Source organism: Sus scrofa, chromosome 6 (assembly GCF_000003025.6).
Source record: "Sus scrofa isolate TJ Tabasco breed Duroc chromosome 6, Sscrofa11.1, whole genome shotgun sequence".
Taxonomy (NCBI): domain Eukaryota; kingdom Metazoa; phylum Chordata; class Mammalia; order Artiodactyla; family Suidae; genus Sus; species Sus scrofa.
In genome coordinates, this window is record NC_010448.4 from 110,073,244 (window position 1) to 110,099,888 (window position 26,645).

Consider the following 26,645-nt stretch of genomic DNA (forward strand, 5'->3'; position numbering starts at 1 on the left):
GTACAGTGGGAAAATAAAATAAAATAAAATAAAAAGGCTCTTATGTTTTGGTGGGTATTCTACATTAGGCATGATCCTGGAAGAGAGAAATAACACAGATCATACAAAATAACACAAAATCCAAAAATTCAAATAATATTAACTGTGTGAGAGACTGAGTCAACTGCCTGCTTCAAAATCCATTCTTCCATTCCAATGAGATGTAAGTGGAATTACTGCATGGGGTTTATAGGAAGGCCACTTAGAGGGAGCCAGCTCAGACTGGAAGCTCTGTTATCTCTTCTGTCTTTTCTCTTTTCCTACCTTCCATCTGGACATGATGACATGAATCCCAGCCTCCAGCATGGCACCCATGTGTTGAGAAGCTGAGCACCAAGAAAGAAACCAGCTTGGAGTTCTTGTCGTGGCACAGTGGATATGAGTCTGTCTAGGAACCATGAGCTTGAGGATTCAATCCCTGGCCTCGCTCAGTGGGTTAAAGATCTGGCATCGCCATGAGCTGTGGTGTAAGTTGCAGACACGGCTCGGATCCTGAGTTGCTGTGGCGTAGGCCGGCAGCTGTAGCTCCGATTGGACCCCTAGCCTGGGAACCTCCATAGGCTGCAGGTGCAGCCCTAAAAGGCCAAAAAAAAAAAAAAAAAAAAAAAAAAGAAAAGAAACCAGCTCTAGATTGTTTATCTCTAGAATTCTCACCTATAAGCAAGAAATGTGTTTCTTTCTAATTTAAGCTGCTGTTACTTGCTTTTTTTCTGTAATACATAATTATATAGCTTATGGATTTACCCGAAGTTACTTTCCTTTTAAAAAACAAAAATGACTTGAAGCGTAGTTGATTTACAACGTTGGGTTGATTTCTGCTGTATAGTAAAGTGATTCAGTTATACATATATATTCTTTTTCATATTCTTTTCCATTATGGTTTATCACGGGATATTGAATATCATTCCCTGTGCTGCACAGTAGGACCTTGTTGTTTATCCATCCTAGATAGAATAGTTTGCCTCAGCTAATCCCAAACTCCCTTCCTTCCTCCCCCTTCTCTCCCTCCCCCTTGGTGACTTGGTCTCTATATTTATGAGTCCATTTTTGTTTTGTAGATGTGTTGGTTTGTGTTGTATTTTAGATTCCACATATAAGTGATATCACGGGGTATTTATTTTTCTCTCTCTGACTTACTTCACTTCATATGATAATCTCTAGGTCCACCAAAGTCTACACTCAATCTTAGACACCTAAGCCTATAGATCAAATCTACACTTTGGAGCCCAAACTCCCACTTGATATAAATAGCTTTTTAATCGCACAATGAAGGAAAAAAAGATGTCTCAGGTAGTCGATCATTCAACACAAAGACATTAATTTAAAAAAATGTTTAAGAGTAAACTCAATTTATTTTTGCCCTGTCAATATGGTTGTTGAGGAAATCGCCAAAGATCCTGATCCTCAATCTTCTCATTTTCTAATGGAGATAATATTGACCTCCCTCTCAAGCGCAGGCAGAGGATTAACTAATTAGCGATTGTCAATCACCATGAAAATACAAATTTTAAGACGCAATAAGACTTTTCATTAAACCATTAATAACTGTGCTAGTAATTTCTTCCTTCACTGGAGAAAATTTACATTCGATAAGCACCAAAGGCTCATAGCATAATAAGAATAAAACTTAAATGAAAATTAAGTCTGAAGACACTTCATGACATTTTAACAAAAGCATTAGGCAAAAGATACTACCATAATACTAACATCCGGGAGACAGGCTCAATGTATTTCTGATGAATGGAAAAACTTCACGTGGTAATCCACACCAGTATGTTCTTTCAGAGGAGTTCTCTAAAACACTGGCCCGTTCTCACTCACTTCTCAACAGGTGTTCATGGATTCTACCCTACTTAATTCTTTTCAAGCTACCCGTAGAAGAACCTACGGTGGACAGAGATTTTGGTTTTCCTCATTAGTAACTCTCCTCGTGGTTCTTCTGTTTTGTGCACACCTACAGCACGTCTACAGGCTCCATGCCCCACTTGGACTCCTGAATATTGAGTGTGTGATTTGCTGTGACACAGTGATGCTGCTTATGAAATTATTTCCTGGGTGAGATACCACAATTTTAACTCAAAGTCTTTTTATTCATCAGCAAATCCTGCCTTAGGATGCCCCATCTTGCCCTACAACCCACAGCCATCCCCTTCCTGGTCATTTCCGCCTTGAATCTCTGGGTGGAGTTCACTTGGGTGTCTTCCCCAAGGCCTCCCCTACCAGCTCCTCCCTATACTTACCACTCCCTTCTTTGGACACTCCTAGAATTTACCGCTTATATTAGCAATGCCACTTAACAATATACTGCCACACCGATATTACTTTCTCAAGTATGTGTATTTTGTTTCCCAAGTGCACAGTGAGACCTATTGCAAATAGAGTTCATGATGCACATTTCTTTGCACCCTCACATCATGTAGCGGAATTTGGGAATATACACCAAGGTGTTCACGTTATTGCAAAAATAGCCAACTGTCTTTATGGTCATTTGTTATAAACAAATGCATTTCTTTGGGCTTTTCTCCCCTAGAAAGCAGAAGTACGAATCTCCCACATTAAATGAACTCACTTAGACCAGATGATTTTTCTAAACCATTTATTAGCTGAGACTCTATTACCGCCAGACCAATTTCATGAGGCTTATGCATACTGACTTGAAGCAATGTATGAATATTTTTAATTGCACTAAATGAGAATTAACATTTTATAAGTTTTGAACTCATTCACAAAACCAGAGAGAATTTTTTTAAACCATTTTTAAAAAATGTATGGGAAAGTTCTGTGCCACTAACTAAATAAGCTATAACACTTTTCAGTGATATCCACTACATAACCGTCTTCTTACACATACCACAGTGTGGGCCAAACACTTATGTCAGGGCCTTAATTTTTAGTCTTTCATAGAGAATGAAGTTAGAATTGAATGTTATATGGAAACAAGGCCTCTCTTCTTTATCCTCAACATGATGTTCCCTCTTCTGTGCAACCTGTATATTACGGTCTTACTGGAACGGTGAGGAGCAAATTTAATTAAACCAATTCTTATCCCCCCCCCTTGCTCCTCCCCTTAGCATCAACCACACATGAGTCTCTTCTGCATTTTATTTTTATTTTATTTTTTATTTTTGTCTTTTTTGCCTTTTTCTAGGGCCACTCCCACAGCATATGGAGGTTCCCAGGCTAAGGATCTGATCGGAGCTGGAGCCACCGGCCTATGCCAGAGCCACAGCAACGCGGGAATCCGAGCCACGTCTGCAACCTACACCACAGCTCACGGCAACTCCAGATCCTCAACCCACTGAGCAAGACCAGGGATCGAACCCGCAACCTCATGGTTCCTAGTTGGATTCATTAACCACTGAGCCATGACAGGAACTCCTCTTCTGCATTTTAAAAGGGGGAGAATTTAAGACCGAATGTCAGATATGAACTCATATGAACTCTTTCTAAACCACTCAGGATTCTGGAAGATATTCAAATCTGGAGTCTGACCCATGTGATATATTTATTCTTAAAGGATACATTACCACCTTTAATAATACTAATCATTATGTTTAGAGTAAGCATTCACTGTGTACCAAGCACCTTACTAGGATTATACACCATTATCTCATTTAATTCCCACAGCCCTACAAGGGCAGCAATATTATTACCTTTTGATGACTGTCCCTACTTTACACATGAGGGCATTTTAGATCAAACATTTAAGTAATCTGCCTAAGGCCACACAGCTAGTTTGAGAACTGGGATTGGCCTTGGGGCTGGGAATCCAGAGCCCAGCCCTCTCTCCATGACACGGACATCTCTTCCAGTCCCATTAACCACACACCTATTTTCACCCATTTTAACATCTCAAAGTTTGGTTAATTCATCTAGCCTCTCCAAGATTGGTAAGAATTAATTACTACTGAATGATTACATTGATTTTAAAAGCTAATGGAATTTTTAATGAAAATACTTCCATGGAAGATGATGGGAAACTCTAGGTCTGCAAATCAGCCACTAAGGCAGCCTGTGAAGATTCAAAAGATGGTCACAGATTCCAAAAAAAAAAAAAAAAGGAATAGTAAAATTAAAACTACCTGAACATTTCTTTGGGGGGTAGAGTGGGGTGGGTGCTGGTAGGCAACACCAATAATTCCTAAGGAATAAGATTTCCTTTAGAAGCAGAACTTGGTATATATTTTTAAAAAGGAAAATCCACTGCTCTAATCCTGCGAGAATAGAGCTTCCTTCTGAGCATCCTTTGGCTGGATTTCCTTAAAGTATTAAACCTCATATTTCAAAATCCCTCATCTTGAGAAAAAAGGACGCTGGCCAGCCTTAAAGTTTTCAGATGTTTCGCTTTTTCAGGGGGTCATTGCCACCTGTTGCAACAAGCCTAGCTACAAGGAGTCTTATATCCAGCAGCCAAAGTATGAGGAATATCTACCCTGGGGGTGGGGACTCTTCATGATTCAAATCAGAGGAGAAATGCTGGATCAGAAAGAGTGTCACAAAAATGGGGGGCAGGTTGGGGGAGAAACTTGGATAATTGACAAAGAGAAAATGAAACCACGACTCAAGGAAATAGAGGTTTGCTGAGTGGCCTCAGGTCCACCTTTGGGTTCTGACCTTGTAAATAACTGTTGTTTTAAACAATTGTAGCCCAGACAGCATCTCAAATTTAACCCAAACCAACATGAACTCACCGTCCTATGTCCCAAACCTGCTTCTTCCTCATTCCTCGTAGGAGGTGATGGCCACTCAGGGTACCTGAGTGCGGACACCAGGGGCTTGTTTGAATCTTTTTCTTGTTCTCATGCCCCCAAACTCATCAGCCGATATAGCTGGATGCTTTTATTTCCTAAATATTGATGGAATTTGGCCCTCCTCTCCACTCTATGACCATGGCACTGGTTTGGGCCGATCTTCTCTTAATAGTGCCATGGCCGAGCTGCCTCTCTGGAGTCCCTCCCCCTCTAATTTCCCCCTTAATCTACTCTGCACACACCGTCCAGTCAGAGCACACACTCCCCTTCAGTGGCTCCTCACTTCCTAAAACAGTGATTATCAACCATTCCTCAGCTTCTAAACTCCACTCAAAAAAATGAAACCTTGAGTATCCAGTATATATAAATAACTCTAATCTGGGGCTGCTCTGCTTGCAGGGAATGGCATATCCTTGCTACCTGAGCTAACTGAACTACTCGCCTCCACACCTCCCTGGCTGATAACCTGGGAAGTTCCTCAGAGAAGTTTTAAAAGCACGGGCCCGAGAATCAAATTTAACTTCATCAAATTCACCCCACCCCCTTGGCCAGAACCATCTTTGCTTCCTGGCCCACGGCACTAAAGAGCTTTCAAGAGGGCCCAGTGGGAGTTCCCGTCGTGGCTCAGCAGAAACGAATCTGACTAGCATCCAAGAGGACACAGGTTCGATCCCTGGCCTTGCTCAATGGGTTAAGGACCGGGGGTTTCCATGAGCTGTGGTGTAGTTTGCAGACACAGCTCAGATCTGATGTGCCTATTACTGTGGCACAGCAGCTACAGCTCCGATTTAACCTGTAGACTGGGAACCTCCAATATGCTGAGGGTGCGGCCCTAAAAAGACAAAAAAGACAAAAAAAAAAAAAAAAAAAAAAAAAAAGATGGCCCCGGTGATCCTCATCTCCTGGCCTTCAGGCCTTTATGTAATTCTCTCTCATATCACATCAGAGTAGGTCTATGTGACCAGTAATACAATATGGCATAAGAAATGGTATGCCACTTCCCAGGTTTGGCCATAGGAAACATTGGAGCTTCTCACCATCCCCCGCCCCCGCCCGTTTCCATCCCCTTTTCCCCTCTCTGTCCTCCTCCTGCTCACTTCTCTCATTCTGGGGAAAGCCAGCTGCTCTGCCATGAGCTATCTTACGGAGAGGCCCATGTGGCGAAGACCTGAAGTCTCTAGTCAGAAGCCATGTGATTGAGTTTAGAAGCCAATCCTCCAGCCCCTTTCGGGCCTTTAGATACCTGTAATCTTGGCCAATACCTTGATTGAAACCTCATGAGAAACCAAATCAGAATCTCCCAGGTAAGCTGCTCCCACATTCCTGACCTACAGAATCTTTAAGGTAATAAACAACTGTTATTTCAAGTTAAAAAATTTGGGGGTCATTTATTACACAGCAATAGGTGACCAATACATTCATCTTCTCTCACTAATTCCCGTTCTTGCACTTTTCCTCCAACTTGAAGCTGCCCCTGCAGACACTATTCTGCTGCATATCCCTTTTCTATTCTCCTTTCTCTTTTGCATGCCTGAAACACCCCACCCACCCCCCTGTCTTCACAAGCTAATTCTCTCACCACTCAAGGCATCACGTGCTCCAGGAAGCCAGCCCTGAGTCCAGGTTGGGCTCAGAGACCCACTCTCAACCATTTTTCTCCCAGAAGATCCTGGGTTCTGTATTTTCAGTACTTATTTGACAACCAGTGGAATCTTGATAAATGTTTACCGAACTGAACTGTTGATAAATGCATAGTTGTATTTGGAAAAACAAACTATGGAGAGGTGCTGTTCATGTCACTATCTCTGCATGGCCTTCTCAGTGGAGGAAGGAATGGAGCATACCCTTTTCATGATACTGAGCTCAGCTGTGGTATCCAATCAATGTAATAACTTCGTATTAATAAACACGTGTCTGTTCACAACTCTCATTGTGAGGCACCAACTTAAGCTCCATCTACGAGGGACCGATGGCAAAAGTTCAGTCAAAACATGGTCCTGGAGTTCCCGTGGTGGCGCAGTGGTTAACAAATCCGACTAGGAACCATGAGGTTGCGGGTTCGGTCCCTGCCCTTGCTCAGTGGGTTAACGATCTGGCATTGCCGTGAGCTGTGGTGTAGGTTGCAGACGCGGCTCGGATCCCGCGTTGCTGTGGCTCTGGCGTAGGCGGGTGGCTATAGCTCCGATTTGACCCCTAGCCTGGGAACCTCCATATGCCCACGGGAGCGGCCCAAGAAATAGCAAAAAGACAAAAAAAAATGAAAAAAAAATAAAATAAATTGGATGTATTAAAAAAAAACAAAAACAAAAACATGGTCCTCTGTTCTTTTTGCAAGGTACTGGGGCAAACAAAACTGTAAAGCTCAGGCCTTCTGCTTGAGGAAAGAAGTAAGAAAAGTAATATAAGGAGAGAGAAATAAACAGAACCAAGGAAGAGGGGCTTTGTTTAGCTGCTGCTTGACAACCATGTCATCATTTCAGGCCAAATGACGAAATGAGATCAATGACTATAAAAGAAGCTTCACTTAGATGTCCACGGGCCAAGAAGGTGATACTAAGAAGAGACAACGCAGAAGGTCATACCCTTTCTCTCAATCCAGGAGGTACCTTGGTGGAAAAACGAGCAGCAAACATAAACCAATGGGCTAAGGCTCCTACCCTAAAAATAAAGCCTTAGGAAAGGAAAAATAATCCAAAACAAACAAACAAACAAAAAACAGAAAAAACAAGGAAGGGGGAGTGCCAAATTATAGGGAGAAAATAAATATTCAGAAGAACAGGAGAAGCGAAAGAACAATTCAAATATTAGCTCTCAGATAAAATTATAAATCTTTGCTTCTGAATGCATAATAACATAAGATATTCACTACAACATATCAAACCAGATCATACAGTCACAGACATTGCTTTCCAATAACCAGTAAAAAACACAGGTAAAAAGCAAATCCTTTATTCTCCTAGAAAATAAAAATACAAATAAGAAATACAGGCATTCCTGTGTATCCATGGGGAATTGGTTCCACAACACCCCAGCGGATACCAAAATCCATGGAAGCTTGAGTCCCTAGTATTGTATACAACCTACACATACTCCCTACACATAGCCCGTCACAGACTTTAAATCATCCCTAGATAATTTTTAATATGTAATAGCATGTAAATGAAAATTCAAGTTCTGCTTTTTTGTAACTTTTCCCCCCAAGTATTTTCGGTCTGTGGGTTTGTTGAATCCACAGTTGCGGAACCTGATGATACGGAGGGTTGACTGTGGTAAGTATATGACAGACTTGACGAATTTCTTTTCAAAAAGATTATAAAGGCATTCTCAAAAGTCTATCAAACCAATACTTACAATGGGGAAAATTTTTAGAAATCAAACTGTAAGAATTCAGCTAGAAGGCAATCCAAGTGATAAAAATATACACTTTAAATAATTTCTAATTAAATTGGAAAAATGTCTTCTTGAGACAACAACAAAAAATAAACCTTGGTGGTTGAACATGTAATAGGGTTGTTCCCCCGAAATTTATTTTTTATAGCTTTGTTGAGATAAGATTGATATAAAACATTGTGCAAGTTTAAGATGTACAATGTGATGGCTTGATAACTCACATATTGTAAAACAATTACCACAATAGTGTTAGTTAACACTTCTATCATCCCACATAATTACCATGTCTTGTTTAGTGACAACACTTAAGAACTACTCTCTTAGCAACTTTCAAGTATATAATACAGCATAAATATCCATAACTACAATGCTGCACATTGGATTCCCAGAATATATCCATCTGAAAACGGGGTTTACATCCAAAAGATCTGAAATTGGGATCTTCCAGAGATACCTGCCCACCTATGTTCACTGCAGCATTATTCACAATAACTAAGACATGAAGACGACTTTCTTTCTTTTTTTTTTTTTTTTTTTTTGGTCTTTTTAGGGCCGTACCCATGGCACATGGAGCCTCCCAGGCTAGGGGTCGAATCGGAGCTACAGCTACACCACAGCCACAGCAACGCCAGATCTGAGCCAGGTCAGTGACCTGCACCACATCTCCCACCAAAGCTGGATCCTTAACCCACTGAGCAAGGCCTGGGATCAAACCTGTGTCCTCATGGATGCTGGTCAGATTTGTTTCCGTTGAGCCACAACGGGACTCCTGGATTTTTTGTTTGCTTGTTTTGTTTTTGTTTTTTTTGAAGACAACTTTTAACTCATTTTAACAATGATAACCTTTCCTACAGAAAATCTATCTTGCAAGACTGATAGACACAGGCAAACTGGGAGCTGCCCTTTCATGTTTTGTGTCTATAACCACCTCCCAGTTTACAAAAGACCTGAATATCTGCCCTCAGTTCTAATACCTCCCACATCAGAAACCACAACTCTGGTGTCATTACAATGGGTACAACTCCAGGAAAGCCACATAAGATAGATCTGCCTTTATTATGTAAATAACCCGACATGAAAATGGACATTTCTCAAGACAAATTGTAATGTTTTCTTGGAAAATAGTTCAGTGTACATGTTAACCGTATGCATCCTAATATTAATTGTGCATTTTAAAGGTGAAAGTTAAGGAAGCTCATCACCCCTATCATCCTTGTCTACATTTTTATTTAGTCACCAGGGGGAGCTAATACTGCTCTGTGGGTAGGTAGAGTCCAGGAATTTGATTTTTTTCTAAGGGAGAAAAATTAAATTGACGTAGTGTTAAAAAGAATTCAAACAAGGTCCACGATGTCAATAAGGCAAAGAGATCACATATGCCAAGAAAGAATTAGATCTAAATCTTTTTTTTTTTTTTTTTTTTTTTGTTAAACAGAGAAGTTAGAAAAAACTAAAAGCAATCAATTAGTAGAATCTTGCTGTGCTTAATAGAGGACACATATAAAGCCAGTCATTTATGGTTGTCTTCAGTCCTATTAGGGTCTTACTCACCATCCAGATTTTGCACAACTGTCCATTTGCTGCACTGACCCCTATTATTTTCTTGGTTTGAAGCACTCCTATAAGTCTACATTCTAATAGCTAATCATTTGCTCAAAAATATCCCACATAATTACATTATAATTACATTGAAAAATGTTTCTCTATCCTTTTGCTCCGCATATTTCCTTCTGTTCCAAATAATATTTTTTTAGCACTTTTAATGTGTGCTCAAAGAGTTCTACCCAATAATCTACTTAAATTCATTCTACAATTCACCCAGGAGACACAATGCCTTTAAACTTTGAGGAGCTCCAGTTGGAACAAAGAGGAGAAAAGGGTTCAGAGTTTGTGGAATAATCACCTCTAATCGATCAATTTCCCCTGAAGGTAAAGCTAAAAGAAAGGAGGAGTGAAGAGTTCCATCCAATTCCTTGAAGTTTAAAAGAACTAAGCCCTGAGGCACAGTGTAGAATGATTCCTGCCTTCCCCTCCCAAGGCCTATTAAGAGGTCATAGATCTCTGTGACATTGCTGCCATTCCCCACAGACAAGATCCCCAGCCATAGACGTCACACAAAGAGAAAGGATGGGAAAAGAGTCTACTTTTCCTATCCACTCACTGCCTTGCAAAGGAAGGAGATATGGGTCACAAGCATTTTAAGTAGAGTAATATTTAAAAAAAAAAAAAAAAAGCACAGTCATGCAAAAATGTAAAAATTCAAACTTTTAGGTTTTAGCTTGTCGCATTTCACATGTGCGGACCGGCTGCATGTGGCAGAGCTCTTATGTGCACACGGCTGTACCCAGATAGCTAAACACTGCCCTGCTTCTCGGACCGACCGACTGAACCGCTGCTCAGGACCACGGAAGTAGTTGGTCTCTTTTCATCTACCTTCCCCGCAAAAGAGGCCCCACTGTTTCCACATCCCAAATACAGCCGTTCATTTATAATCTTTACACTTCTCTACAGGGGCAAACTGACAGCTTTAACTACCATCAATGACCATCAAGGACACGGTGGAAATTCTTGAAGATATTCTCCCATGGTTTGTGTTCTTGACATTTTATTTACGATTTTTGGCAAATAAATCCGGAAACCATAGAATTAGATGATAACAGGCTCATTGTCAATTATATGACTAAGGCCAGACCATTCTTCTACAACAGTGCTGGTTCCAAAAGACATCGAAAGGTAACATTTTTAATATTCAGACAAATAATACTGATTTGCTTCCTGAGTTCTATTCATTTCAAAATGCTTATTTCAAAACCCACAAACACTGTCAATCAACTGTAATGGAAAAAATAAAAATCATACCCCCCCCCTGCAAAAAAAGCCCTCCAATTAATCAGGGAGCAGGTAATTTGCAGAAAGAGGTCAAGCTAATACAGGATATTCTCCACTTGGGTTTTACTTGTAAAAAAGACAGTGAATTCATCCACTTATTTTCTATTTCTAAGGCGATTTCATCCTTCAGGAATTTTCCATTCATAATCAGTAGCTTTCTTGTGATTCACAAGTTATTAAGACAGGCTGACAGTAAAAACACCTAATTTTAAAATGCACATCAAGAATACAGAGAAAATATTTCTTAAACTACCCTTCAACATGCCAGCTATTTAATTTTAGTAAATTAAAACATGCAATAATTCATCATTCATAGTGGGAAAATGTACCTCCCCAGCACAGGCTTTTTAGAAATCCCAATTCCAATGTGCCAAAGCATTAAAAAAAAAATCAAGACAACAGTAGGTCTAAAAATGACTATTTTTACATCCATGTTCTGGTAGAGAAATTCACAAAGAGATTACGAACAGTAGACTGGATACCCATAGCAAAAGTTCTGCTGTGGCAGAATCAACGTGGAAGTCACAAAGCTTCTCTTGCAGGTAACAGTTTAACTGACCCTTCCTCCAACACCAGGAAAAGGAGCTCACTCAGCCAACAGCTTCGGAGATTGGAACCCATCACAGACAATTGCTTTTTCTCTGGTAAATGTGTGGCAGAACTTAGCAGTGGCCCCACCAGACCAAGAAAAGGACACACTCAGCCATACTGTCTTCTCTAAAACAGAGAGGAGCCAAGCCTTGGTGAGTTATTTTTCACATGATGAAGTAAATAGTCAAGGAGTTCCCTTTGTGGCTCAGCGGAAATGAATCTGACTAGCATCCATGAGGACGCAGGTTCGATCCCTGGCCTTGCTCAGAGAGTTAAGGATCCAGCATTGCTGTGAGCTGAGATGTAGGTCGAAGACGTGGTTAGGAACTGGCGTGGCTGTGGCTGTGGCTATGGCATAGACGGCTGCAGCTTCGAATCGACCCCTGGCCTGGAAACGTCCACGTGCCATGGGCACAGCCCTAAAAAGACCAAAAAAAAAAAAAAAAAGGTAGTCAAGAACAGTGGTCTCTAAAATATAGGGTACATATCCTGGGGTAGAAAAGATAGTCTGAATATTTAACAACCAATCTGAAGGGATGTCAGCCACGAGAAGCCACCCAGAAACATGCAGAGGAGTTAAATCCAGGGCACCCTTGCTTCTCATCCCCTCCCCACACCTCAAAATAGCAGAGTGTACAGTGCCCAGTGAAACAGACCATTGTGGATTATCCTGTAGAAGGTTAGCTAACATAATTCACACAAAACCCTCAAGTTGTTTTTAACTTGATCAGTGATTTTTAACATTTTCTGCAAGGAAACTGCAGGACATTGAGAGCCGAGCACAAGTCATCAACAGGAAAATGGCAAGTCCAGCCCTTCCACTCCGAGTGAAAGCTCTTTGCCAGCCACAGTATGAAGGAGGTGAGGAGAAAAAAACTAATGAGATCTGACCAAAAGTTGACAAAACAAAAATGAGATTATCAGGAAAAGTTATTTCAACCATGGACTTATAGCCACCATGGATAATTATGAACCTCAGTGAGAAACAGTATCATATGTTCTCTCTTTGTGGTTTTGTGAGACAGCTCTTACAGCCATTAAAGCACACTGTCAGAACAGATGCATCTAGCCTAGGACTTCAAAACGACATAATTTTGTTTGTTTGTTTGTTTTTAGGGCATACAGAGGTTCCCAGGCTAGGGGTTCAATTGGAGCTACAGTTGCCGGCCTACGCCACAGCCACAGCAACGCCAGATCCGAGCTGCATCTGCCACCTACACCACAGCTCTTAGCAACGTAGGATCCTTAACCCACTGAGCAAGGCTAGGGATAGAACCCGCGTCCTCATGGATCCTAGTTGTGTTCATTAACCACTGAGCCATGATAGGAACTCCCAAGATAAATTTATTCTTAAAGCCTATTTATTTCATCTTCACCTTATTCTTCAATTTCTATTTCTGTGAGTGTTGTAATCATACATGTATCTATGTAATGCACTGATAAATACACACCAAGAAGACACATCCTAAATTTTTTTTAATCAAAATGTTTGGAAAACCGCTGGACTGAAAAATAAGCAGCATGTGGAGAAGGGGCTGGGAAAGGAATAAGTGGAGCCCAAGGAACTGTATTTTGGGGCTTGGGGTTTGGAGATGAAGTAGGCTAAAAACACTAAAAATATTTTGTGTAGGAAACATGAAATTAATCAAAACAGAGGGAAATAGGAAAACAAAATATACCAGGCCTTAGGCCTAATTAATAAAGAAATAATACAGGAGTTCCCGTCGTGGCGCAGTGGTTAACGAATCCGACTAGGAACCATGAGGTTGCGGGTTCGGTCCCTGCCCTTGCTCAGTGGGTTAACGATACGGCGTTGCCGTGAGCTGTGGTGTAGGTCGCAGACATGGCTCGGATCTGGCATTGCTGTGGCTCTGGCGTAGGCGGGTGGCTACAGCTCAGATTCAACCCCTAGCCTGGGAACCTCCATATGCCGCGGGAGCGGCCCAAGAAATAGCAACAACAACAACAACAACAAAAAAAAGAAATAATACAAAAATGATTGATCACAGATTGTGAATAATTAATATAGAAATTAATGTAGAATATGCAAATCAAAGATATAATGCCTTAAGCCTAATTAATATAAAGAGTTAAAATGTTACGTTTATTTCATATTAATTTATTTCAACTAACAATTTGAAAAGAAAGACAGCCCCCCAAAAGTTCTAAAAACAGTTATAATATGCTTCTGTGAAAACTATGCTTCATTCCATTAAAACACTCATTTTCTTACCCCCACTGCCAAGGTTAGGGTACCTGATTGTCAAGTGGAACCAACCAGTCTTTAATTTTCCACAACCACATAGCACATGTTCATGCACTTGCATTTTTTCTTTAAATTCTTTAGCAAAACAAACAAACAAAAAAATCCAGATGTCTAAAAGCCTCAGTTCACAAAATCTCTGTGACACTTCCAGAAAGTCTCATCATTTTTAAAATCAAATTAGGTGAACACACTATTTTATACTGATGCACAGTGTCCCATCATCAGTTTGGTTCCCTTTCCTCAAAAAAGTGAACCTATACAGTATTGACATTTGCCAAAGAGCCACAGATATGATTAAGGCTTTCTAAATCTGGTCCACAATTATGTTCCCCCAACTTTCAACAGTCTTGCTGCCACACTCATCTCAACCTACTCATCTTACCAAGAATCTGGTGGGCCAGAGAGTTAACTAATACAATGCTATTTAGTTTTTTCTGCATTTACACACAGGCAATTCCCATTCATGATGTGAAAGAACACTTAACAGACAACTCAAGTTTGCAAATTAGCAGAAGAGAAAAACGATTCAGAACAATAAGCATACAGTATTACCAAACGCATTTACACATTTATCCTGTTAAGTGTAGCTTAGTTCTGATGATTTACAATGCTAGTTCTGACTCAGTTTTGTAAGCATAATAAAGTCCCCATAATCTCAGCCTTCCCCATAGCACCCTGCTATTAAATCTTTGTTGAGAAGTGTGATGAGACCCCTCTGGCTTCCAGCCCTCCCTACCCCCTGAGGGAACTGGCAAGAAATGATAGGGTTTGTGGATTAGTAAAATGAGAGGTTCTCTGTGCTTTTCCTTCTTTAAATATATATTTTGATAATCTGTCTTCTGCATCAGAGAGTCCCAACAGCATTAGTGTGTTGATTTCCCTCCCTTCTCAGCCTCCAGGAAAAGAGAGCGTGGCTGGGGCAAGACAGGTGGTTTCCATCTACTGCTACGGTTGAAGAGTGGGATTCAATTTTTTTCACTTTTCCCCTTATTCCTTCAAGCGGGGATGATATATAATTTATTTACACATGGTGGATGGCAGACTAGAGGAAAACTGCGCTGTGAGACGAAGACAACGATGGTCACCTTGTCCCTCATTATCATCAGGGACTGTTCTTTCCTAAATCTGGATGTTTGTCCACCACAGGGCCCACCTTCCAGAATTCCCCTCAGTGATAACTCCATGAACTGTGTGTGACCCCCTCCAGATCTCTGGGTCCTCTGTCTGTGGATCTGCTGGGATCTGCTCATGAACTGACCTCGGGTTTACTGGATCCCTGCTTTGACTTTCAACTCTTGAGTCTAGAATCGATCATCTTGCTCCAGGATTGAGCTTCATCTCCTAAGGCCAGGTCTAGTCTAGACTCGCTTGGCAAGACTCTACCAGGATTTCAAAACTTTCAACTTGGAGCAAGCTGCTTTTCACCTAGGCAGGCTCTCCAAGGAATGCACCTCACTCTAGGGGATGAGAGTCACCAAAGAACAGATCTCAGGTTACCAAGAAAGCATTTGGTTAAGGACTGGAGAGGGCGGATCTCAGGGCAGGGTTTTTACCAGCTCAGGGTAGTTTCAACAGAACTGCCCTGACTCCCAGAGATGTCAGACCATGGAATATCTCTGTTTTCTGTTATTTTGCAAATCAGCAAGTTTTAAGACTTTTCTCTCCTAATTCCACTCTGTACTTAATCTTCCTGTACAGTACTAGGAATTCCTTCTTTCCTCATACAAATTTGGTCTAGACGGATAGGACCAAACATGTAAGTAAAGACTTCAAGATTAATATTAGGGAAGCCACAGGGAGCAAAGAAGAAAGTTGAGAAAACAGCAAGAGACTATAAAACAGTCAGGGAGAAAGGAAGGAGAGATAGAAGGACAGCAAGGAAATAATCCATCTTGAAAAAAGGACTGGAATCAGAGGAAAATTAGCACAAATAAATAAGGCAAATCAAGTTAAAAGACAAAGAGTAAAACTATATGGGAAAAACACAACTAGAAATACCCTCTGTTGCTGGACCAGCATTTTGTCCACCAGAAAAACGAAGAAGCGACAAGAAAAGAGTTAACTAAAGCAGCAGGAAACTACATTTGGAAGCACTGGACCTCCTAACTTAGAGTAAAAGGTTTTAATCAAGGAAGAAGTAAAAGCATCACATTACTTTTTTAATTAAAATGCTGCCAGTGTCTTTAATCTTTTCCAGATTAGACCAAAGGGCACCCCTTAGCCAACTCAACTCAAGTTTGAACTTAAACACTTTAAACAAATGTGAAAGATTCCTGATTTTCTTTTTCTTCCGCTTTTGTTCTCTCCGTGGTCCTCCACTTCTACTTTTTCCCTCATTAAAAATTTACCCTGAACATCAATAAGCAGGACCAAGGCCCCTCAGATTTACCTTTCCTGAAATGTTTCGTTAACTCACAAACAATCTTCTGTTTTCTTTCCTTTGATTGAAATATTGTGGGATAAAATGATGTGAACACAGACTAAATTCTAAGCTTTTAGAAAGCTTAAGATCCAGATGCATCAAGTATTTTATTAGGGTTTGAGATTTTTGCGGAAAAACAGTATTTAACCCATAGATATTATCCTCACTATATCCATGTGCTGAAAAATCCAGCATATTCTGAACTGACAGGAAAGCTATATAATATATAAAGAAATATAGTATCATACATATAATAGATAAAGGTATCAAGGAATAATTTTTTCTTGTTTCCATTCTATGTCATAAAGCTAAGGATAATTCTATAGCAGGAACTCAATAAAAGGTAAACACTAAATAGAATTTAAAGTTTTGTTTTTTTAATATTGAATTTTAAAGTTATTAGTCTCACCTGAGAGACACCCCACTCTTACCTAAGATATCTCTTTTTTTTTTTTTTGCTTTTTAGGGCCACTCCCCAAGGCATATGGAAGTTCCAAGGCCTATACCACAGCCATGAGCAACTTGGGATCCGAGCCACATCTGTGACCTATACCACAGCTCATGGCAATGCCGGATCCCCAACCCACTGAGCGAGGCCAGGGATGGAACCCGCATCCTCGTGGATACCTGTCAGATTCGTTTCTGTTGCATCATGACGGGAACTCCCTAAGTAGGATATCTTGCTGGCACAGTTTGTACTGGCCACATCAGTTAGCTTCTTGTGTCTTCACCTTAATGTTAGTGTTGATTCCACATAAGTAAAGCTTCCCTTTAAAGCTAGTCCACTGAAAACAGAATCATCCTAATTGTCTGCATTTAATGGGATTTCTTCCATAAATTATGCATTCTGAGGAAAAAAATGCATTAAACCAAGTCAATTAAATGTATATGAGCTAGAAAATGCAAATAAATCCACAAAGAATACCTATCAACACCCAATAGAATGCTTAAATTAGAAATACTGGCAATGCAAATGTTATCAAGGACGCACAACTGGAACTCTCAGACACTGCTGGTGGGAGGATAAAATGGTGGAACCACTTGAGGTAAAGATCCAGAAGTTTTTCATACAGTTAAATATACCCTACCCCACAATCCAGCAATTCTACTTTTACTTATTAACTCAAGAGAAATAAAACATATGTCCACAAAAAAGCCTTTAAAGGAAGGTGCACGACAACTTTATTCACAACAACCAAAAACTAAAAATAACCAAAATGTCTATCAATTAGAGAATGAAAAACAAATTATGATACATTCACACAATGGAATACTACTCAGCAATAAAAAAGAATAGATTACTTATATATGCAACATGAATGAATCTTGTAGATACAATGATGAACAAAGGAAGGTGGACACATGCACACACACAAAGAAGTTCTTGAACTGGCAAAACAAATATACATTTAAAAAACTGAAAAGACAATTACTTCTGGTGGAGTAATATTGATTGGAAAGGGGCCCAAAGATATTTCTAGGATGTAGGTAATTATCTTAAGAGGGATATGGGGGACAAGGTATATATATTTTGTCACATCTCATCAAATTGTACATGTAGGACTTATCAATGTCACTGTATATAAATGTTACATCATAAAGTATAGCATTAATAACTATAAGTAACTGTTAAACTCTAGTTAGTTGGTCAGCTTATCATGATGATAAGAGTAAACACTTTTGAAACTACTTAATGTGTATTCTAGAATCAGCAAGTAAGTAAACATATGGAGGATGGTGGATGCTAGGTACCTCTCTGCGAAAGAAGGCAGTAACAAGTACGGCAAGAAAAAAGACTGGGAGGTACCTCAAGGGTTGAATTGAATTAGAGGCATCAATATGAACATGTGGTTCTTATTAAAGAGAGAAAAACACATACATGTCTATATATTTGTGGGTATGGTGTTGTATAAACTATATTACCCATGTATTACATTAAGTATACACATACACTTCCTAATTCTATCTGCTGAGATGGTTTATAATCAACAATATACCTTTATCAATTAGCACACTTAGTGCCCACATCTTGGTTTCTTAATACCTTTGTCCTCTTAAAGGAACCAGGTCTCCTCGGACAAAAGACTAATTGGGACTAGAACATGATAAGCCCAGAGCATCTGTCTGCAGCAGAAACTGAGTAAGCCCTCAAATAATGAGGGAGACAGATGAAAATGACACAGGATCCAGTTTGAAGGGACTCCTACTAGCCAGATCTCAGGTAATCTGAGCATCAAAATAATGATGGTAATGAATTATGGCCCAGTGAATAAAAAAAAAAAATCCCAAAGCCCATGGTAATACAAATAAAAAAATAAATGAATGAATAAGAAAGGAAAGTGTAGTAGAAAGCCAACTAATAAATACAAAAATTATAAAGTTAAAATGGATGTCTTGTGAGAATAAAAATATTGATATAATGTCAAAGTATCTTACCACTAATTACTTATTATTTACAAAAGGTAAACAGCAACTTCTAACACTGGACAAAGTTGGTAGACACCACTCACCTTAAACAAGTACCCAATGTTAATGGCATCAGTGTTTGTGAAAACCAACATCATGTACCTCCGATCTGAAGTACAGAGAAGGACGTAAGATCAGTGGGTGGTGCTCCCGCCATGCAAGTCTATAACCTAACTTTAATCAGGAGGAAACATCAAACAACCCCAAATACTGAAGGGCATTCTCTAAAGTGCTGGCAGGTACTCTTCAAAAAATGAGCGATCATTCCCAGTGAAAGGAGACAGAAGAGACATGACAATTAAATGTTATGCTTGATCCTGAATCCCAGATGAGAAAACAAACAAATAAACCAAATCTCTGAAGGACATTATTGGGACAACTGTTGAAATTTAAATATTGATAGTGGATTAGATAACAGTATTCTATGTGTTAAATGTAAACTTTCCTCATTTTGGTAAGCATGCTGTGTCATGGAAAAGAATACAGTTGTTCTGAGGAACACCACACAGGATATATGTAGAAGGGTGTGATGTTCGAACCTTCTTTTCTTTCTTTTTTTTTTTTTTTGGTTTTTTTTAGGACTATACCTGCAGCATACAGAGATTCCCAGGTTAGGGGTCAAACCAGAGCTGTAGCTGCCAGCCTAAACCACAGCCACAACAATGCCAGATCCAAGCCATGTCTGTGACCTACAACACAGCTCACAGCAATGCTGGATCCTTAACCCACTGAGCAAGGCCAGGGATCAAACCAGCATCCTCAAGAATACTAGTAGGGTTCATTACCACTGAGCCACAACAGGAACTCCTCCAACCTTCCTTCAAATGATTAAGAAAAAAATTAATAAAGAGACAATGATAAAGCAAATAGAGCAAAATATAAACACTTAGTGAAATGGAGTTATATGTAATATTTTTGTAATTGTTCTGTAAATTTGGAATTGTATCAAAATAAAAGTCACCAAAATCCACAAAAAATATGTACATAGCCAATGTTTACATAAGCTTCATAGATTTTCAAACTTATGTTCCCAAAAAAGGATAATGGGTTTTCTGAAAGAAAGATGATTCTATGCCATAATAAACTCACTTACTACAATTTCTTTTTGAAAAGCCACAGTGCTCTTCAATAAAGAAGCCTATTTATCTGGATTTAATCCAACATTTCAGGAAACCTACTTAAAATGGAACACCTTTTAAAATCTTACCAAAATATCAGCATTCTGTGGAAAACAGTTGGAGAACCGCTTGTTCAGTAAATACACTTCCTATACATGGTTAGTTAAAGAGAGATTTGTGTTAGGAAAATAAGAGAGAGAGAAAGAGATACACACACACACACACACACACACACACACACACACAAGCAGTGTCAGCATCATCCAATAATAAGAGAAAAAATGATGACAAGAATCTGAAAAAGGATATCCATCTAAAATGTCTCACCCAGCCTCGTGTGGTATGTTCTTGCAGGATATATTTTTAAAAAGGGTAGACATTTGGTAAACTGAGTTTTACTTTTATCCAACCTTAAATTGAGTATTTCATGCGTCCTGTCATTTTCAATCTGATTCTTCCTATGAACCTTATATCAAAATAGCTTCTGTGCCTTAGGAACACCTTCTGTGGGCCAGACCCTGTGCAGGGCTCAGAGGTCCAATGATGAATAAGACAGACTTCCTATCATCCATGAGCTTCCAGTCTAAGGAGGGAGATGGAAGTTAACACCTGCAATGGACACTGTGATATTCGAGGAGAAGGAGGGTCCGCCTTTGTGGGAACACAAAAAGGCTCCAAACTCAGCAGCGAGAGACTCGTCAGGGAACGTTCTCTTGAGGAGATGATATTTAAGTTCAAAGAACTTCATGCATGCTAAACCTCTTTGGAAACATATTCAGAAGGTATTTTTAAACTTTATTTTAGCCACCCAGTGTCAGGTTCAGCATCTACATGGTATCACTAGAGTTTAAAAAAAAAAAAGGAAATGAAAACATTAAACTAGCTATTAAAATCTGAGTAAGATTCAAATCTAGGGGCTGTGACACTGAGTTCACCATAAACCATCATCTTAGAATTCTTCCTAAAGCACTTCTTGACTTGCCGAGGTGCTCAAGTATAGGAATCACACAGTTGGAATAGGGGAAAAGGAACAAACTGAAAAAATCAGAAACAGAACAGTATGAGAAGACAAGAAGTGATAAGTATTGTTTACCTGTCAGCTGACATTGATTAATCTTGTGTTCTGTGATATCGCTCAGTGACTCGAACACCTGGAGGCAGCTGTCACAGCTGTGCACAGCTTCGTCTTCTAGCTCCTCTCCGTCTTCCGGCCTCTTCTTACAGTCTATTGCCTCTCCATCTTCAGTCTTGTCTTCAAGTTTACAGTTGGGGTCTGGAAAAAAAAAATCAAGACTCTCTAAGTATGGGGTTTAAAGACAGGTTCTTTTAAAGTAACATTTAATCTTCTTGCTACCAAAAAGAGAAACACCTTTTCCCTTGAAGCTGTGCTAGGAGGACTTTACTGCAGATTTTATTACAGAAACATCCAAAGTGAGTCTTCCCTAAAATGCATCAGTTTGTGAGCACCAGAGTTTTTCCTTTGCTCCTCTGACACGTAGCCCCTTTCCCATCTCCTCTTTCAAAGAATTTGCCACCCTTACGGGTAACTTTGCCATTTTTTTTCACAGCCTTGTAAGGGTTTTTGCTTACAAGGGAGAGATAAATCACTGTTAAAATTAAACAGTCTCCAATGCAAATGGGAAAAACCACTGTGCTTGAGAATGAATTCCTTTTCTGCTAAATATACTCTTTCGCAGGAAATTACCAGAATTAGCCAAAAGTCTAGAATAAACTGAGCTAATTACCATAGGCACAAAATTGACCTTTACTTATAAACTGGTCAAAACACACAGTTACCCCATTATTTGTTAGACGGCAATAGCAAAATAAGCCCCACCACACAGCAGAACACTCTAACAAGTACAAATTCAAGGGTAGATCCACTTGGCTTAGCTCTTGTTTTCAAAGTCATCAAAAAATAAAAGAAAATATACAAAGAACAATTATTATCAGGTCAACAACATGAATTGGCATGGTTAGTGTCAAAAAGCTAAATAGTGGGAAATCTAAAAATAGTTCCATTCTAAGTCTAAGAATGACACACAAATAGCAAGGAGGAATAAGAGGGCAAATCACCTGTGGCGTTTTTCACTTAGAGCTCAATAAATACTTTGTGACTTTTTTTCTGCTGTCCTTTGCTTCGTTTTAGAGAAGTATCCCCAAACATTCTAGTGCCATAGCTCCTCTTTGCAGGAAAGCATAGGGGGTGAGAGGATGCCTCTTTAGAAAAAATCAAATATAATCTATGACAATTTGTGGGACATTCATGTCTAACAGCAAAAAGTCCTCTGAAATCAGAAATAAATCATGTCTCCAAACAGAGTTTTCAGTGAAACAGTTACAAAAGAGCTGTATCAAGATACCCCCCAAAAATAAGTAATGTGTTCTCTGTAGTCATTTTTTTTAAAACTGGAGGATAACTATTTGTAATATCACAATCCAGAATCAAATTATTAGCCCAGACTTCTTAGAAAAGTCATTAAGCGCTAGCACACTGCAGTCACCCTGTCTGAAAGCACTTTCTGCTGCCCTGCATGTCACGTGCTTCTGCGAACCTACTTCTATAAGTCATGGTCCTCCCCTTTGGCTGGCAGTTGTTCCAAAGCCTTTCTTCACATCTGCCATCAACTTAACTATATCACCACCCTTCAAATGATTCGCATATGCCAAAATCAACTTACATTTCAACATATATAACAATCTCTTGGGTTCATGAAAAAAAAAAAAAAGGCAGAATTTCCAATTCAGGGAGCAAGTAGTTTTGTTTGTTTGTTTCCAAAAAGAATGTAGTGTTCTAAGTAAATTGGTAATTTGGGTTGATTTGCCATCTGGAAAAATTATTATCTCAACACTATGCTGTGCTCATTTCAATACACCGCGGTTTTTAGACCAATAGTCCCTGGGGGAATAATCACAGGATCTTTTTCGCTTGTCTTGTACTTTGCCCAGCACAGCACCGTGTCCAGGTGAGTGCTTAGGAAAAATTATTTAGTGATGATGCGAATGGAGAGGAGGGAGGGGGAAAAGGAGTATATAAAAAAAGTCCTGTGCTTTTATTTTTTCTTCTGTCAACAGGAACAGACTAGTTACCACCAAGTCAAAAGCACTTACATGCCTACATTTTCCAAAACGGACACTATATATCTGATCCATCGCATTTGCCACTGCAGGTTTCAAATGTTTCATCCAGAGCTACAGACGCAACAAAAAGGTAATGGTTCAAAGAGCTCCAACAAGCCAAAACCAAGTGGTAAAATACCGCCAAATTAGAGTAACTCAGGACAATAAGTAACTATCCCAATTATGGCAAACTTAAACACTTGATGGAAGGCAGCAGGCACACACTGAAGACTCTTAGTTGTTTAGCATGAGTTTCCAGTTTCTCATAAAACTGACAGCACTCAGGGAAATGTGAGTGCTAGGCCTGAATTTTAATATGATTATTTAAATGCTACGCATCAGGTTTGCAGGCCTGTTTGTTTTTAAAGAAGGAGACACTCTGAATACGTTAAGTAGTATGCAGAGAAAATGATAAGAACGTGCCTTCCTTATTATTCAAGACTATGGATACTTTACATGAATCCAAATAAAAAAATATCAAACAAATACGAATGCCTGCATGATACTTTTGCTCTTAACAGTTAAAGAATGACCCCAGTCCATGCTTCTGACTCTGTGGCTAGTTATTAAAATGAGGGTCATTTTAAGACTAATAAAAAATGGGTTTGCTTCCACTTCTGCATTTACAGATAGAATCCTTTAGGGACTGAAGTCAGTCAAGCTTATTCACTTCTGCTGCAACTTCAGGATGCCAGCTCCAGCCAACTGGCGAATTTGTTTTTAGGTCACCACTTAAGAGGGACCCTCTGGGGGGTGGGTGCGATTATAGCCTATGATGCCTTGGTGTAGCGTAATGAGTGCCGGCATCTCAGACTCTCTCCTTGCGAATAGATATGTTTTTCCAACCTCCCGTTCATCAAGAATTCTTTCTCCTCATTCAAAAGATGTGTTTATTTGTGTTAGGAGTTGCCATTCCTAATGGCAGTTGATGGAGGAAGATTCTAGAAAGCCTACACTGTCAAACATTTCTTTCCCACAGGTGGCTACACTTCAATAATTGCACATGGCCTTAGTAATGTAGTTTTTACAAAGTCCTTGGAGAGCCAATCATAAAAAATAATTCTATTACTCTGCTAGCCATTCAGACCTCTGACTTCAGCCTAAGGGGTTACAAATACAAGGTCCATGCCTGTGAGCACTACCCCACCGCCAACACCACTGCAAGAAGGACAGCTGGTATTCCCACTCTATTGTTGTGCTACAAACCCACCCAAACGACAGTAGTTTGAAATATCCACTTACCCCCTGAACTGCAACTACAAACCCCATCACGGTGGCAGGCACCTCTGTCCTCTACCCTAAAGGAGCCACTCAAACATGAGTCCCCCATCGCAAATGACCTCACCTGCCCAACCAACTTTCCTGCTTATCCTTCCTGTGCCTAGGAAGCACAAGATGTATACTGCTTGGTCTTGGACAAAAGGCTTAATTTTGAAAGAGAGACACAATGATTATTATAAAAATAAATGGCAGCTCTCTGTTTCCAATTTTGTTAACATTACTTCTAAATGGAAATTTAAGAGACGTATGAGTTTTTCCCCCCTATTATGTTCCCTGGCAGGTGGTTCCTTCCTTCTTCTCATCCTCCTGTTCATAAGGGTTGTTATTGCTACAACTTGGTTTAATAAAATTACAACTTTGGGGAAAATGAAAAATTGCCCTGGCTTAAAAGTGTTGGAGGCAATAAACCCATGGACTTCAATTAATTTCAAGTGTGGGATCAGTTTAAGGCCAACCAGCAGAAATTCTATTCTGTCCATGTAAAAATGAGGTTTCACCACATTTACTTTTTATAACCTATATAAAAGTCAAGTAAAAGTAATGAATATCTAAAAGCCATCTCAGTGGACTGGCAAAGACGATCTGTATTCTTGAAATTCATCCTACATATTTCTCTCTGTGCAACAAGGATCCCATGCCGGATCAAAGTTAAAATGTCAAACCACTGAGAAAACAGCCCAATTTCCAATCCATTTCACTGCCTAGAAATGGACCTCCTTCCAAGCCACTTTTGCATGGAAAAGCACTGGCAAAAGAAAGAAAAACTAAGAGATCATGTGGTTATAATTATTACCAGGCAAGGAATATTTCTGCAGCTCAGTGGTAAAGTAAAACTCTGTCGCTCGCTGCTCCCAATAGTGTCCATCGCAAAACAACTGCCTCATTAAATCTCTGCAGTAAGATTAATATGCCGTAGCTGCACTACATTTATAACTTGGTACTCTATAAAAAGCACATTTAATGGTAAGAGCCAGAGCCTAGATACAAAGTATTACTATAAAAACTTCTGGCAGGGAGTACACAGTGCAGGCCCTCTGTCCTTCTTGCCGGAGATATAAATGAGGCTTTTCTGGTTGATTCTAAGCCTGAAGCTCTACCTTACAAACCAGTTCTTTTTTATGAGAGTGGCAGAAACACAAGATTCTGAGGATGATGTAAATATGAATGCAAGAAGATTGCTTAACGACTAAGATTGGCAAGAGATGAATGAACCCAAAATACTCCACTTATACACACACGCAAACTTAAAACTGGACCATTTCCTAACAGTTTGTTCTCTGGTCATAGCCAGCTTTTCACCAAATTAAACAACCATGGCATGAATTACTCAATCTGAAATCAACCCACATAGTGCCAGTAAGGTCAAGAAAATACCAGCTAAAAAATGCATACTGCCTTTTAAAAAGAACAAGTCTTGGCTTTGTGTGATGAGCATGACCTTCTGGATCTTATTTACCTAAAACTATTTAAAAAAAAAAAAAAGTTCAAGAAAAAGTGGGCTTAACACTACATTACTAGTGGACTAGTAAAAATAAGTTTTTGTTATTTTGGAAAGCTGCCTAAGTTCTTTCCTCCAAGGATAACTTCTGAAAATAAAAAGAGCATTATAACCCAGAGTCTTATTTTCAGGAACTCTATGATGAATAAGTAAACAAATAATTTAAACAAATGCATTCCACACTCCAATCCCCCCAAATCACTACAAATGATGCATCTCAAACTAACAATAATCTCATGCCAAATAATCATGAATTTTTCTTCTTTTGGATGTGCCCGCAGGATATGAAAGTTTCTGGGCCAGGGATCAAACCCGCAACACAGCAGTGACAAGGCCGATCCTTAACCCACTGCACCACACAAGAACTCCATCTGATGTTGTTTTTAAAGTTCATGTGTGACCACAACAATTGGCCTTGCAGGATTTACAAACGTCTTTAGAAGTCCCACACCTAGGGAGTTCCCGTCGTGGCGCAGTGGTTAACGAATCTGACTAGGAACCATGAGGTTGTGGGTTCGATCCCTTCTCTTGCTCAGTGGGTTAACGATCCGGCATTGCCGTGAGCTGTGGTGTAGGTTGCAGACGTGGCTCGGATCCCACGTTGCTGTGGCTCTGACGTAGGCCGGTGGCTACAGCTCCAATTTGACCCCTAGCCTGGGAACCTCCCATATGCCATGGGAGCGGCCCAAGAAATGGCAAATAGACAAAAAAAAAAAAAGAAGAAGAAGTCCTACACCTAAAAAGAAAACCAGATACTACTCCCTGCTTAGAGTACACCAAGTCCGAAAGCACGCCTCCCCCTACAAGTGTGTTC

The 26,645-nt window shown here is 39.7% G+C and overlaps 1 protein-coding gene across 1 annotated transcript in view; it reads right to left on the reverse strand.

Moving 5' to 3' along the window:
• ZNF521 (zinc finger protein 521) overlaps positions 1-26,645 on the reverse strand; it is a 289,311-nt gene that overhangs the window by 239,634 nt on the left and 23,032 nt on the right. Inside the window, 1 exon segment of the mRNA XM_021097750.1 lies at positions 21,026-21,205. The gene's annotated coding sequence lies outside the window, so the exon portion shown is untranslated.